At 43.2% G+C, this 15,424-nt stretch overlaps 1 protein-coding gene across 4 annotated transcripts in view; it reads left to right on the top strand.

Moving 5' to 3' along the window:
- The window catches only part of NCALD (neurocalcin delta), a 757,024-nt gene that overhangs the window by 517,523 nt on the left and 224,077 nt on the right, over window positions 1-15,424 (top strand). The window contains exon 1 of one of the 4 annotated variants that reach the window (XM_029591829.1): window positions 5,566-5,697. The exons of the other annotated variants lie outside the window; for them this stretch is intronic. The gene's annotated coding sequence lies outside the window, so the exon portion shown is untranslated. Of the gene's footprint in view, window positions 1-5,565; window positions 5,698-15,424 lie in introns of those variants that run through there. 4 annotated transcript variants of the gene reach the window in all.

The raw sequence follows: 15,424 nt of genomic DNA, 5'->3' as shown, positions 1-15,424 counted from the left end.
TCAGGCAGCAGTGGTCGGTTCCAGGTGGCAGGCAAGAGAATGGTCAGGCAGGCAGAGGTCAGTACCAAGAAGTCAGTCCGGATAGGTACTACCTGGGAAGGACACAGGAACAAGGAGACGCTGGGACTGGAGACGCTGGGACAGGAGACACTTGGAACAGAAGCAAACTATCACACCAACGGTGTCGACCCGATGCAGTGCTCGGTGGACATCCTGCCGGACCAAGACTCAGCTACCATGGAAGGAGCCAATGGGCGGAACGATACTCTGGGAACAGCCGGCCGGGGTCGAGATCCGGGGCGAGCACTCGACAGGCAGGAATGACCCGATTCCAAGGCAATGAGCAGAAGTTTGAGCCCTGCTTATATACAGGGCTCAGGTGATGTCATCGGGGTGTGCAGTGGATGAGTTTCCTGCGCTTGGCCCTTTAAAAGTCCGGGAGTTCTGCGAGCGTGCGCTAGGGGGCGGGGCCAATGCCGTGGAGGATGCCGAGCCCCGACGCGAGGAGCTCTGCGAGGGAGAAGGCCTCGATGGGCTTGGAGACGCCCGGGGGTGCTGTGGACGAGCAGCGCTGGCGGAGACTGCGAGTGAGGAGCAGGTAGACGGGCACGCCAGGTGAGCAGGCCCGGTCGCAGCACCAACGTGGCCGGGAAGCGCAACATATGGCTATGGTGTATAATAATTTACATACTAAAAAATATAGAGAAAAAACAACAAACATGAAAAAGAATAAAAACATGCACTTAAAATTAAAGAAGGATAAAAAATAAAATAAAAATGATAAAGCAAACATGACATTAAAAAAAAATGCTACAAACATCCTCCCTTGATTATCATTTGCTCAGTTCATCCTGCTATTATAAGCTTGTCTAAACTAAAAGAGCTTTTACTTGCTTCCTAAAGGTGGAATAACATTGGATTTTCTGGATCTCATCTGGTAAATTATTCCATAGTGTAGCTCCTGCTATGTAGAAGGCCCTCTCTCTCTCTCTCTCTCTCAATTCTGCCAAATGCGTATGTCAAACTGAAAGAATGTCTAACAGATTGCAACCTGCTGATCTCAGGATCCATTGGGCCTTGTATAGTATATCTTAAGCCTAAGGGAACTGACACATACTGATATGTCACTACTAAGTATATGGTGAATTAATGTTACTATTTTGAATTGAACTCTCCATTCTATTTGGGAGCCAGTGTAACAAATGTAACGCTGGAGTAATGTGATCGAGTAACTTGGTACTTGTAATCAACCTTGCAGTAGCATTTTACACTGCTTGTAAACATTTTAACATATATGCAGATAGGCCCACATATGGTGAGTAGCAATAGTCTAACTTCGAAATTACCATAGATTGGACAATGATACAAAAGTCAAAATCTGTAAGATAAGGTTTTAATCCTCATAATGCACATAATGTATTAAAAGCATTTGTTGCTACAAGTCGTATTTGCTTCGTTAATGACAGATCTTGTTCACGTTGAACTCCTAGAATCCTTATCACAGATGAACATTTAGAAGTCCATATCAGACATAGCTGGCTAAGTAAGGGGGTCATTTACTAAGCATGTTTCTCATAGACACAGAATGAGAGAAACCCTTTAGTAAATAGGGCCCTAAATTAGCTGAATAAGACTTATCTGGTGTTGCGGAGCGCTCGGAGAGTGATCCCACTTCCCGAGAGATGTGTGTCCTTGGGCCGCGGCTCGACTCCAGAGGATTCCGAAGAGGGCCGCGGGAGGCGTGGCATGCCCGAGCATGGGAAGGACGGAAGCAAGACTGGAGTGATGACCAGGCGACAGGCCCTCCTCCGGACCTGCACGCTTCGGAAGACCCAACAACGCAATGTTGGTCTTGTGAACAGTCCTCCGACCGTTCCCAGCCCTTTCGGACCTGCCGCAGGGTACGGCACGAAGCGGCAGGCCGGATGGAGGCCAGGACAGCGAAGACTGGAACATAGATTCAGACGAGACTCAGAAGCAGGGTACTGGAAGTGCAGACGTAGACTCGGAAGCAGGGTGCTGGGAGTGCAGACATAGACTCAGAAGCAAGGTACTGGACGTGCAGACGTAGACTCAGAAACAAGGTACTGGAAGTGCAGACGAGACTCAGAGACAAGATACTGGCGTGCTAACGTAGACTCAGAAGCAAGGTACTGGGAGTGCAGAGGTAAACTCAGAAGCGAGGTACTGAAGATGCAGAGGTAGGTTCAGAGGCGAAGTACTGAAGATGCAGAGGAAGGTTCTGAAGCGAGATACTGAAGGTGCAGAGGTAGACTCAGGAACAAGGGCTGAAGGAAGACATGGGCACTGTCCCTCAGGGCACCCTGCTCAGACCACTCCCGGGACTGAGTCAAGGGCCACCCTGTCCCACACGTCCCCAACACTGCCTTGGAGGGCAGGTCACGGACCACGCTGAGAACAGGAGAATGCAGGAGAGATCCAGGCGAAGAGAACTCCGATGCTGGGATACTGACATCCGAAGCCCCGTCGGCTGGCAGGAAGGGGAGCTCCAAAGCACAGGGACGAGTCCCACCTGTTGGCCACTCCAGGGCCCAACAGGCCAGAAGGCTCAGGAGCCAGACGAAGACAAAGGGCAGAACATCTGGGACTGGATTAGGAACAGGATCAGGCACCGACATCAAGGCAACAGGGAAGAAGCAGGTTTGCTGCACACCGGCAGCCAAGGTAGGATTGCTGCACACCGGCAGCCAAAGCAGGATTGCTGCACACCGGCAGCCAAGGCAGGTAACAGGGTCAGGAACAAGGACTTCTCAGAGACTTAGAAACGAGGTACATGGCTTGCATCACAGATGGCCCTAACCAGCCCGCCCCGAGGGCTGGTCACGGACCACGACGTGGCTTGCCGCGAGGTACCAGGACATTGGAAGACACAGGATCAAGGTGCTAGCTTTCAGGAGATTCAAGAGCAAGGTACTTAGCTTTCAGGCGAGTTTCAGGATCAAGGTACAAGACTTGTAATATCTGGGCTGGACCATGGATACCGGATTAGACATCAGACCTCAAGGCAGGAACAGGAACAAGCAAACATCAGGACTGGAACAACTGGAGACATCAGGACTGGAACAACTGGAAACATCAGGACTGGAACAACAGGAAACATGGAACACTGGACCTTGCAGAAGGCTGGAACACAAGGCAGCTCCTGGAACGAAGATCTCAGGAGTGACCAACTCCTTGCGAAGGCAAAGACAGACTGAACGCTGAGCCCTTTAGTAGCGCTGAGGTGGACAACGCCCAGGGAGGGGTCAGCAGGGGCCACACCTGGCAGATCCCTTGAAGAGGAGCAGAGAGGCGCGCGCTCGCGCCCTAGGAGACTGGAGAGAAGAGAGAGAGCTGGGTTGCTGGTGGCGTTCCCAGCCACGTGGAAGCCCAAGGAGAAGCAGACGAACATCGGGGCAGCCCTGCCCTGAAGCTGGAGAGAAGGCAGGCTGCTGAAACGGCTCCCGGCCATGACAACTGAAGCAGGGGAGCAGGAAAGGTAAGGCTAGCTGCAGGGAGCTGGGCAGCCGTACAGGCACCAGCAGGGACGCCCTCCCTGCCGGCTGAGGACCCGAGATCGTCGGCAACACGCTGGGGAACACAGGAGCAGCAGCGGGGGTCCTGACCGCGAGGGAGAGCTCGCGGGGGATCGGCCCCGCTGCATGAAGCAGAAGGCAGCCGGGGAGGAGCCCGGATGCCCCCGAGGGACCGCCGCGGCGGCGGTGGCGTCAGCGGCCCAGCTGGCCGCGTGGAGGTGAGGGCCTGCCCGCGCTCCTCGCGGGCAGGATCGTAACATCTGGCTAACTTACATTACATTTACATTTATTAAAATGTGTTTATCACTTAATACTTACAGCCTAAGCGATGTACAAAATAAGACACTCATGTGTTGTATAAAAGCACATAAAAGCAACTTACAATAGTACACACAATACAGAAAATGATGACATACATAGCAACAAGTTCACTCTGGTCTTGACAGCTTCCCAATAATGCAGAGCTCATTAGTGTACTGCATACACTCTGATCTTAACAGCTTCTGAATAGTCTGGAGTACATTAGTGGACTGTAAGTTAGCCAGGATATGCAGTGGTTCAGCCAAGCTGCTGAATATACCCAGATAAGTTTAAAGTTATCCACAAAAACATAATCGGCTAACTTTATACCTGCTCAACAGCAGGTCCATAGTTATCTGGATACCTTAGCCGGAGAAGTTTGATTGTCACTACTTATCTGGCTAAATTAGTTGGATAAAAATAGCTCCTTCCATTTATGCCCAGGAGTGCCTCTTTTTTTTTATCCAACTAGACTTTAGCCGGAAATCAACTTATCCAGCTAAAATCTAGCTAGATAAGAGGCTGAATATACCAAAACCTGCCATTTAGATGGATAATTTTGTTATCTGTCTGAATGACTTTTGAATATCTACCTCACAATTGTCCAATCTTCAAACTTAAAAGATGTTGAAAAATCATCACAGGGGAACATGCTCAGTATCATTACATGTGTTTTGCTGATGTTAAGGGCTAATTTAATAGTATATATATATATATATATATATATATATATATCTCCATTCCCGAATGGATCCTAAACAGTGACCTACAAAATTCGGAGCATCATTAATAGTTGTTGTTACTGGCATGAAAATCTGTATATCATCTGTGTACAAACATCAGCAGGGATTCATTGTTAAACCTATACCAAGTAGGTAAGATGACGCAGAATTTCAACTGGAAAGATTAAGGAAAAGCGAATGTGATTATTTTTTGTCATAACATTAACACATGATAGCAACCAAAACTGCATATAGTTCTGGAATATACTGTATAACCTTGCATTCAGTTTTTTTAGTGGCAGCTGTATATTTCAGTCTGGGAATCATTCCTGAGATACTTTCAGGCTCTGCCAAAATTGGGTCATTTTTGCTGCTGTGGATCAGATTTACATTATTTTCATCTGCCATGCCGCTATATTTCATCTGAGTTTTTGCTGGTATTTTCTAGCAGTAGTATATTTGCTCCTGGTATTATTAATTTTATAAAGGCCACAGAGGAGTTAGGCTAAGATGGAATTTTATAGCTATGCATATAGTTTTCATTGTTATTCTTAGCCTTCCTTTTTGACCATAATTTGAGCTTGCAAAAAAAAATATATTGTGTTTCATTCCTATTTTTTGTCTTCATTTTGCACAATTTGGCAAAGAAAGCTGGTCCTTTTTTTTTTTGTCCATTGGAGCTCTTTTTTATTGAAAGATATTTAGGACTTTTGAAATAAAGAACATTCTTAGAAAGTGAATGTGATTTCAACATATCGCTCCCCTCCCCCCCCCCAAAAAAAATGAGGTTGGCAGAAGCTCAACATTCTAACTTAAAATGAGTTCTGATGTTTGGGTTGTCAGAGAGCCCATAATGGTTCAAACACACACACAGTATGACAGATGACCTATTGAAATCATTCCAGAGCAGTGCTGTGGTTGCCACGACAACCAATGCTCTCATGGCTTTCATCTGGCCATGTGACAGTGACTTTGACGTCAGCCGAAGGAAGAGTGTGCGGTTCAGTCTGCATCGCCAAAGGGTTGTGAGAATCTTGTGGATGCTGGACTTATTGCTGTTACCGCTCCTGCTGCTGCTGCTGTTTCTCAAGGGCTGCCAGAGCATGGAGTATTAAAGGCTGACATATCGAACGTGCGAGGTAACTAGCCCGTTTGCTTTGTGTCGTGAGTTGTGTGCATGGATCATTTTCAAGGCATAATGGATCCGTTTTATTCTTTTTTTTCCCCCGGTGCACATTTGACACAACGAGCTTGAGAGAGGAGTGCCAGAAAAATGTAAAGCAGCCTCCGCTTATTTGCTACAGCAAATTCACGTTCTGCTTCTCTCCTTTTGCTTTCTGTCTGTCTTAGCAATGGCAAATAATAATAATAATTAAAAAAAAAAAGCAAAAAAAAAAAGCACATACATCATCTACTGTGCTATCATGAAACAGGAAGTTGGATTTCACTCTAACCAAAGCTAGTATCTGTGGTGCATGCTTCAGAGATATAGAGTAATCAGTAAATTCAGACATAAATCATTTTAATGTTCTATAAACTATTGCATGATTATGTATTTTACACTACAAAGCAGCAGGATACCAAGACAGTTATATGAAATAACTTTAAAAGTATTTGGCTTTAATTTAGTTCTTTTTATGGGGCAAGGGTTTGGAAAATCTGAGAAACAACTATGGTATTCTACTTAAAGTATAATGTTCAGTTACTTATATTTATAAAGGAAATATTTGTTCAGAATTCATTTTTTCAACTGAATCTGATACCTAGATGAAAAATTAAGTCCTTAAAACTTGCAAGGATGCATACTGGCAAACTCTTCTCCATTCATAAACAAAGCGCTCACCAATGAGAAAAGAGCCGAGGCAATAGATCAAACATCTTTTCTGTACAAATAAGAAATAGTGATAATGCAAGATAATTATAGTTCCTGGAAGAAACTATTTTCTAGAAACTGTTAGGAACCATCAGTAGTATATTATTTTTTTCTAGACTAAAGTGGCAGTGGGTTTTTTTTTGTTTATGGGAAAATAGATCACATACATGTACAAATCTCAAAGCATTTTTAAGCCTTATTCTTATAACTGCAAAGCAATGTAATGCATTGCTTTTTGCCTTAAATCATTTCAAACCTTTCCACTATGTCTCTTTAGCAAATCTTTGTTTCTCTTTTGGTAATGTTTTTAATCTAGTCTGTGGTTCATGAAGGTAATATATTTCAGTGTAATATGCACTATTTTTTACTTAATATTTATAAAGTCTTTCATGAGAAATGTATTTCGAGTGGATTAACTGAGTGAAACCTTATTTGCTATGTTGCAGAGCACGGCTGCTTTCTATGTATTAAAATTAGTGCCACGTTTTCCACATCTTTTATAGTGAATGAATATTTGGAGCAGCAATATATTATCAAAGCTTCATGGTGAAAGCCATGAGGTAGTACTATGGTAGATGTGAACATGGACACCCTATGCAAACTCGTTTGTTGTAAGAATTTTAGAAAATTACAGAGTTTAAGCTCAATCCCTTCTGGCAATATCAATATGAGCACAACTGTTTTCTCTTGCATGAACTTTATGCATTAGCAGTGAGGAGTGAGGACTAATTTGGGGTTAGGGGATTAAACTAACTTGCAACATCATAACTCATAATAGAAATAAGTGATCTAATCAATATTCATGTTTTTGTGTATGAAATGTTTTAATGGTAATTCCCATGGAATGAGTCAGTTAATAAAGCAGGAATGGTATTTATGGAGGGGCTGTTTTAATGACTGAGCAATGGTGAAGCTGTAAGCTATTACTAAAGCATACTATAAAACAGAGAGAAAGTGGGTAAATAGTTAAGCACATAAGCATTTTACACTATAGTACTGTGCTATTTTTTTATATTCCTTACAGGATCATGTTTGCATTTAAAATGCTCTGACTCTGGGAAATGCACATATTCCCTCTTCAAGTAAACTGGATATTGACCACTGTTAAAAAAAAAAAAAAAAAAAAGAGCCACTCGTGTAAAAGTCTAAAAATCAGCTTGGTCAATATATTAACAATATGCTTGACTTTCACTAGAAAACATATTCCTGTCTTTTCAGCTAAGAGCTCAAAATCATTTTAGCAAAGTACTACGTACGTGCTGAATCACAAGTCTCTCAGCTCCTTTTCTGTGTTTCATCTGAAAATGTTTAGATATAAATGACAGAATGTGAATTTAACATTTTACCTTCTCAGTTAAAAGAATTAGTGATGCAAGCAACTGCTTAGCAGTAAAGAACCGCTGAAAAAAATTATAAAAGTATTTAAAACATTAAACCCAAGGATCAAGCTTCTTTTAGATTTGATTCCCTCTTGTACAGCAAGAGACTGAACAAGTTAACACAGAACTATGCCTACATAGAATATATTTTGTTCAATGTTCTTTTTGTTTCTGTTGATAAGCATTGTCATGCTTGTTAGTGCTGGCTTTTGTCTCTAAGGAGGTACACCTACAAAATATATTTACCTTTTAAAGTCTACAAGTTTTGAGATTGAAGGTTTATTTCTAGTATAGTTCAAGAAATATGACTTAAGTCAGTGGTTTCATGCCCAGCCCTCATGAGCCACAAAGAAGTTGGGTTTTCAGGATATCCCTAATGAGATAGATTGCATGCAATAGAGTCATGCACACTGACTCTATTGTATGCAATCTTTCTCATGCATATTCATTAGGGATATCCTGAAAACCCTGATCTGTTGGTAGCTCTCAAGGGCTGGGGGTGAAATACCACTGATTTAAGTCTTTGTATTAAAAGATTATAGAAATCTATAATCTTTTATAGATTATAGATTATAGAAAAGACCCTACAGCATACAAGATTCAGTCGTGATAATGCAGGCATCTTCTTCACTCTTTATGACTCCATGCCATAAACTGGTATATAGTATCGGTGGTCACAAAGGACAGAGACAGGCACACCTCTGAGGGATATACTTTGCAAACTCCAATATAGAAACAATCTCATTGCACACCCCTGAAATAAACTGGGCCAGATTGCATCCGGGAAATTTGGATGTAATTAAAGTGGGTTCTTCTTATAGTGGTTAGTTAGCAAAAGTTCTTGTTTTGATTGTGGAAGCACATTATTGCCACATTACAAAGAAATTCTGAAAGTGGGGTTTGGCTTGGCAAAGGCTATAATGATCTCTGTGATGTTGTGGTCACTATAAATATTGTGTAATTAGAATTCTGATGTAACTCCCTCTCACCCATGAGTAGGCAGCGTTGTTTTGATTTCTGCATCAGAATTATTACAGCAACATAAGAATGTGTAATAGTAACTCCACCAATTGAAATACGTTTGTATTTATTTGGAATTTTGCAATATTAGTACCACTGGCATTCCATTAAATAAGCATATGTTTGACTTCTGATAATGTAGGTTTCATCCTCAAGTGAAATCAGCAAAGAGTTCTTTTCCATCTAAGTCATTTTCTGCATTTTATAATGTACTTAATGAGATATTTGTAATATTGGGAAGAAATAGAGTTATGCTAACCACAAATGGCAATATCAAGAAGAAAAAAATTATGATGTGAACTGTGTTAAGAAAATATTGAGGCCGATATTCAGCACTGCTTAGCCAAGTAGGTGGTGCCTTATCCAGCTAGCTGGTGGCTGCTGAATATCAACTCCATTCAGCAGTTGTTACTTTGCTGGGTAAGTACTTATCTGGCTAAGTGGTGAGCAAGAAATGAGTATTTTGGGGAGGTGTTATTTATCCTGTTAGCTTAGCCTGATAAATGCTGATATTCAGACTTATCTGGTTAAGATAACCGGATAAGTTAGACCTACTCAGTAGCAGGTCTAAACTTAGCCAGTTATGACATCTAGCTAACTAGCGAATTGTTTGGGGATATTCAGCAGCAGAGCCATTTTGCTGAATATCATTTGTAAGTTAACTGGATAAGTCTAATCTGGCTAACATATTTAGAAGGGTATATCAAGCCCACAGAAACCAAATTATGTTCAACAATGGGGACAATTTTCAGACTGTCACTTTGGGACTCTGAGGGGACTCTTTTATCCATGGATTGTACCGATTTTGTGAATGCTTTCACTTTGAAACTTTCAAAAGCATTCTCCCTCTTTGGCTGTAATCAAATCCATTTTTCAAATCTATCTTTTTGAGGCCTCTTTTAAAACTGAACCCCTGGTTTTCCTGCTCATAGCTTTCTTGATTTTGACCATTTTCAATAATTAATAAAACCCTGTAAGCAGGTTTAGGGGTGCAGGGATCTCTCAGGTACAGGACACTGCCAGCTGCCCTCCCACCCTACTTGCGATCCTAAGTCAGGGAAAAGACAACATGTAGTCTCCTCAGGAAAAGACTTTTATATATCAGTTTTGGCAGGACATCACATTTAGAAAATAACAACAATTCCTCTTGTTATTCCTGTGTGTATGGAGCTCTCTCAGTACCGCTCGAGATTTTTATATTATTCCTGAATCACCTCTGAAATTTGAATATTTTTATCATGCCACATACAAAACTCAAAGCTCGACTTAAGGAAAATGTGTCTACAAAGGAAGAAGAAATTCAGCAACCAAAGATAGAGAGCTTCTTCGAACTTACCCCGAAAACGCCGGAGGCGAGGGCCGCTGGGAGAGAGATTCAGGATCTCGGATCACTCTCCATGGCTGACGAGATTTCTCTTAGCCCGGGGGCACCCGAGATGCCGATGTCGCTGAGAGGTCAGCCAGGGGCGGAGCACTTGGAAACATCGCGAGCTCTGCCGTTGAGGAGGAGAGAGCCATTACCCCCTGAGTTTGGCGAGGAAGGCGGTGAGCCGGCGATCAGAGGAGGTGGAGGAGTGATGGAAGGAGAAGCTACCTCCACACCGACACCCCAAGTGGCTGAACCGGCACGAGACATCGAAGAAAATAAAGCACTTCAAGAACTGGTAACTTTATAATCAAAAACTGTACTTTCTCTGCAAAAACTTGTAACATTAGACTCACTAATGGAAAGCGATGGCTTCCATTGAATTGACTATTACAACGCTAACACAGGCCTTCCTAGAATCAAATAAAAGAGGATTAAATACTTAAAAACAACAAACTTACAACAAGAGAAAATGGTGAAGTTAGAAGAAAAGTTTGTAACAATTGAGAATGTTCAGGGTAACCTAATTAAATCAGAGGTAATTGCAGAGAGAAAGTTTGAGAACATAGAGAACTTTCTTCGCTTTTTAAATTTGCGTACAGTAAATTTTCCTGTGGTGAAAAGAATGTCTCCGGTTGATATGCTTAAAGAGCACTTGATGGCATTTTTAAAGATACCTAAAGAAATAATTCCAGTTATTATCAAAGCGTTTTTTGTTTCAAAGAAGCCTATGTCATCTATGGGAGCAGAGGAAATACAGGAACAACCGACATTGAATGTCTCCGAGCTGATTGAGATGTCAGTACATACCGAAATTAAAACTAGAGGCACACTACTGGCTACATTTGCTTTAGAACAGGATAGGAATCTTGTTCTAAAATTCTTTTTCAGGAATAGAACTGCTCAGTATCATGGGCAAAGTGTCTGGATATACCCGGACTTAGTCCATTCCACGCAAGAACGAAGGAAAATGTTTTTGCTCATGAGAGCTGAGGTGATAAGTCGAGGAGCCAGCATGGTCTTGAGATACCCTTGTAAATGCCTTTTAAAATTTCAAGAGGTTAAATATATTTTCTTCGAACCTGATCAACTAAGGGGCTTTCTGGATGGGAAGGGATGAAGTGCTATATTGAATAGTAGGGGGAAATGTCTTATGTGTACGGTTTATTCCTTTATATTTTGGATAAAGTTTGTATTGAGCTCTTAGATTGCCGGAATGTACATCTTGGTCCCAAATTTCCTGAAAGTATAAAGATCTGTGTTAAAAATAATTATGTAAATATTTCCTTTGAATGTAATGAAGGACCTCTTTCTTATTCCTTTGATATATGATGTAATATATCTGAAATTGCATAAATAAAAAATTATAAAAAAGAAAATAACAACAATTTATTTCTCTAACATCATGGCCACTAAGCACCTGTTTTCCCTAAAAAACGATCTGTATCATGGTAACAAAACATGCCATAAACCTTAGCCTGCTTAATATGTTAATACTTAGGGCTAACTTACTCACCTGGGTCCTGACTTCAGGCGATATCTCTCTGAAATGGGCTCAATCTGGAGAGCTGGAGAATGTGGGCTGGGGAGAGGTTTGCTTCCTGGGCTTGGTACTGGCAGAGTGGGCAGGAGGGAGCCAGCTTCTGGCTGTGGTGCTTGCTGGCAGTTTGGGCTTGTTCTCCTGTTTACTGTCTATGATTCTGTCACTTTCCGCACCTGAGCCAGGGTCTCCTCTCTCCAATCACCTGGCCACACCTTGTCTTCTCCCTTCTCGATAGCAGAGAGTGCTGGTCTGCTTCTGGCTCCCCTTTCGCTTTCAGGGATGCTTTGGCACAGGTTTCTGGGTCGCTCTCAGGCTCCGCTCTCTGGGTTTCCTCCTTTTGGTTTCAGGGTTTGTGCCTCTCTTTTCTCTTCCTTGCTCCCCTGTCTTATACTTTCCAGCTGATAAATAAGCATAAGCTCATGCATAGCCACGTGGTGGGTGGAGGGACTTTTGCTGCATGGCAGGTCTTTTTCCCCCTTCCCCATTACTTCGGGAGGGATCTTGCCACATTGCAGGTCCTTTTCCCCCCTCCCATTCCTTTGGGGGAGAACTGCCACGTCTCTGTGCCAAGCTGTGTGTCAGGGTGTTTTTCTCCATCTCAGGCTGTCCCCCCCCCCCCCCTCTAAGGGTCAGGGTCCATCTGACCTCTGCTTGCTATCATTGCCTCTCTGCTTTATATTTGCACAGGAACTGACAAGCAGGCACATCTGATAAGGTATCCTTCAGGGTATCAGGACAAGGCCTCTTCATTTTCCACAGCGACAAGGTTTTAAAGTTCACCTGGGCAGAGTTCCTTCTCTTGCTGTGACAGTGCCTTTTTGGGGCCTGTCAGAATTTGGCCTGTACATGGCTACTATAATTCATAATTGGTGCATCAGTGGTAAACATGAGATATCTCCCTACAACCCCCAAAGACTCTCATTTGTCCTTGTCTGTCTTGAATAGATTGTAAGCTCTAGGGAGAAGGGACTGCATCTTACATATAATTGTACAGTGCTGCATACATCTAGTAGCGCTATAGAAATAAGCAGTAGAAGAATTACTACAAAGTGTCTGTCAACGTTTGCACCTGATTTTTGCACTGTTAGATTGCTTACAGAAAATAGTGCATGTAGACTTGAAATTACAATCTCTGGCATAATTTTATTATCCTGATGGAAACACACATCCCAGGAATGCCTCTGTAAAGTGGCTAAAGTTGTGCACATTGTGGAGCAATGCTTACATGTTTTAGCCATACTAAGGAAGAACAATTGTCAGACAGCCAGTTTATTGCTAATTTACCACAAAAATGGCTTTGAAAATTGTCCTCAGTGTATATTGTAGTAGATACACAGAGGAGAATGTACATAGCTTAGCTAAAAATAATGTACCACAAAGAACAACTAGGATTTTTATTGAAAGATGGGGGTAGGGGAGGTGAGAACAGGGGAGACAGAAATCTCTGAGGTGCTCCACTGAATTGTAGATTCTTTTATTTATTTAATTATTCACATTTCTTAATCATTTCTATTGGTCACTCGAAGTGATGTACAAACAATAAAAAGCAAAACACTTAAATTCACTAGAATAGTCAAGTCATGGGATGCAAATTACGTACTCCCCAAAACAAATTCTCTTTAGCTTAAAGAAAATGGCAAGAAAATATTATTTAAAGTCTATGTACAGTTCCATTCATGAGATAAATTTAAAAAAAAGAAATGAACAAGTTCAAGCCAACATAAACTTGTATAGTCAATTAGTAACACTTCTTGCTTGTCTCTACTTTTTTCCCTCTTATTGGGTGGAAGCTTTTAAACAGCCCGAGTAGTTTGCAGGTCTGTGAGTACTTTGTATTTTTAAAATCCTGGGACCCAGACAGGAATTGCTGGGTCTCGCTTCTGCTCATTTGAAACCAGTGTCTGGGAAGGCGGTAAGTGGGGCCTGGGATGGGAGTTCCCCAGCCCCAGTACTTGTAAACAGAGAGGGGTTGAAGTACCCAACACTGGGCTTGGCTCAGGGCTAGGCCCCGGCACGTCCCCCAGGGCTGGCCCTGTTCTCGGGCAGGCCGGCTAGTTTTTTCATGCGTGAGGCTCAGCCTGGTCTTTCAGAGGCCTGTTTTATTCTCTTTTTTTTTTTAGAAAAACTAGCACAAATACAAAAATATCTGAAAATATTCAGGTATTTTCATAGGATGCTATTTTTGGTTCTTTTCATTCAAAACAAACTAAAAATGACCTCATTTGTTGCATTTTTGACATTTGCTAATAACGAATGCGCGTCCTTACTGCTGACTGGCTGTATTTGTCCACCCAGATTCACAGGGCACAAATTTAACTGGTCAGAAAACGGATGGCTCTGGAGGCATGTTTTCCATTTACCCCCCTTAGCTTTATTTGTTATGTGCAAGGCCTTACCCAACCCCTTCCACATCCCTGCCCCTACCCTCCACATGCACACACATTTGCCACAATGCCTGCTGCTAAATTTACACTCTGCCACAGAATTTGCATCCAGCCACTGAATCATATCAAGGAACCAACCTGCCCTCCACTCACCACTGCTAAAGGAACTCTGCCTGCCAGCCTTGCTCTTCACTGATGCTGCTCTCCTTTCTACCCCCAACTAGGAGCCCTGACATTGCTTGAGTCCCCCCCCCTCCCCCCACCCAATGGAACCAGTCTGATGCCTCTCACCTTAATACACAAATTCCAAACCCCTGCATCAATCTGTCATTGCTCTCCTTCCTACACCTTGCTCACACCCCCCAATATCAGCCAATTGCTGCTCTCCTTCCCACCCCCTCCTGCACAGACGAGCCACTGCTCTCATTCTGGTCCCTGCTCCCATATCGTCCCCTGCAGCCACTCTCCTTGCAGGCAGCCTTCCCTCATACCCAGTCCTGCAAACCTTGCCTGCGAGTGGTCCCTACTCTTTCCCAGCCGTTGCATCACTTCCAGTCTGTTCCTCTCACTGCATCCTGCTGAACCCGGGGAGAGGAAGGGAGGGATGAATCATAGGTTGGAAGGCCGAGGCCGGGGAAGGAAGGTGTGCACGCGACTGGAGGGAAGAGGAATGAGTGGCTGGAAGTAAGGAAGACTGGGTAGGAGGGATGGGGAAGAGAAATTCTGAAAGCCAAAAGGAGAGGCTGCAGGAGGAGAGAGCAGGGGAAAGAAGGGGCACATTTGGGATGGAGAGTTACAGGTGGTAACAAGAAAAACTACATGCTCCATGAGGAGAGAGTATAGGAGACCAAAGAGAGAAAAAGCACGGGGAAAAATAACATGGAGATAACAGAACTAAAAAAAAACAAAAAACTGCTAACGATTCCGTCTACAGGGGAAGCCTGACTGCAAGTGACTAGAAAATGGGCTTTGTCAATAATTAGATCTAAACTTTGGCATGCCCTGCCCATTGAATTGTGGTTATTGATTGATATGGAGCTTTTTAGGAAAAAGCGTAAAGCATCACGGCTGGATTTTTAATGACCTGCGCACGTAAAACAGAGGAGTTATGCACGTGGCTGGGCCGCGCGTGGTTTTTTAAGGGGCTCAGCCACGCGTGTAACCCCTGATACGCGCACAAGAGCCGGGCAAGGAGGGGGGCGGTCCGGGGGTGGGGCGGGGGTGGGGCGGGGTGGAGCTAGAGGCACCCGGTACAGCGGCCATTTGCTGCTGCACTGGTAGATCGTGCGCCAGCAGGGTGC

This window comes from Rhinatrema bivittatum, chromosome 2, assembly GCF_901001135.1.
Source record: "Rhinatrema bivittatum chromosome 2, aRhiBiv1.1, whole genome shotgun sequence".
Classification (NCBI taxonomy): Eukaryota; Metazoa; Chordata; class Amphibia; order Gymnophiona; family Rhinatrematidae; genus Rhinatrema; species Rhinatrema bivittatum.
Note: the sequence above shows the minus strand (reverse complement) of the source record. Positions and strands in the feature narration are given on the sequence as shown.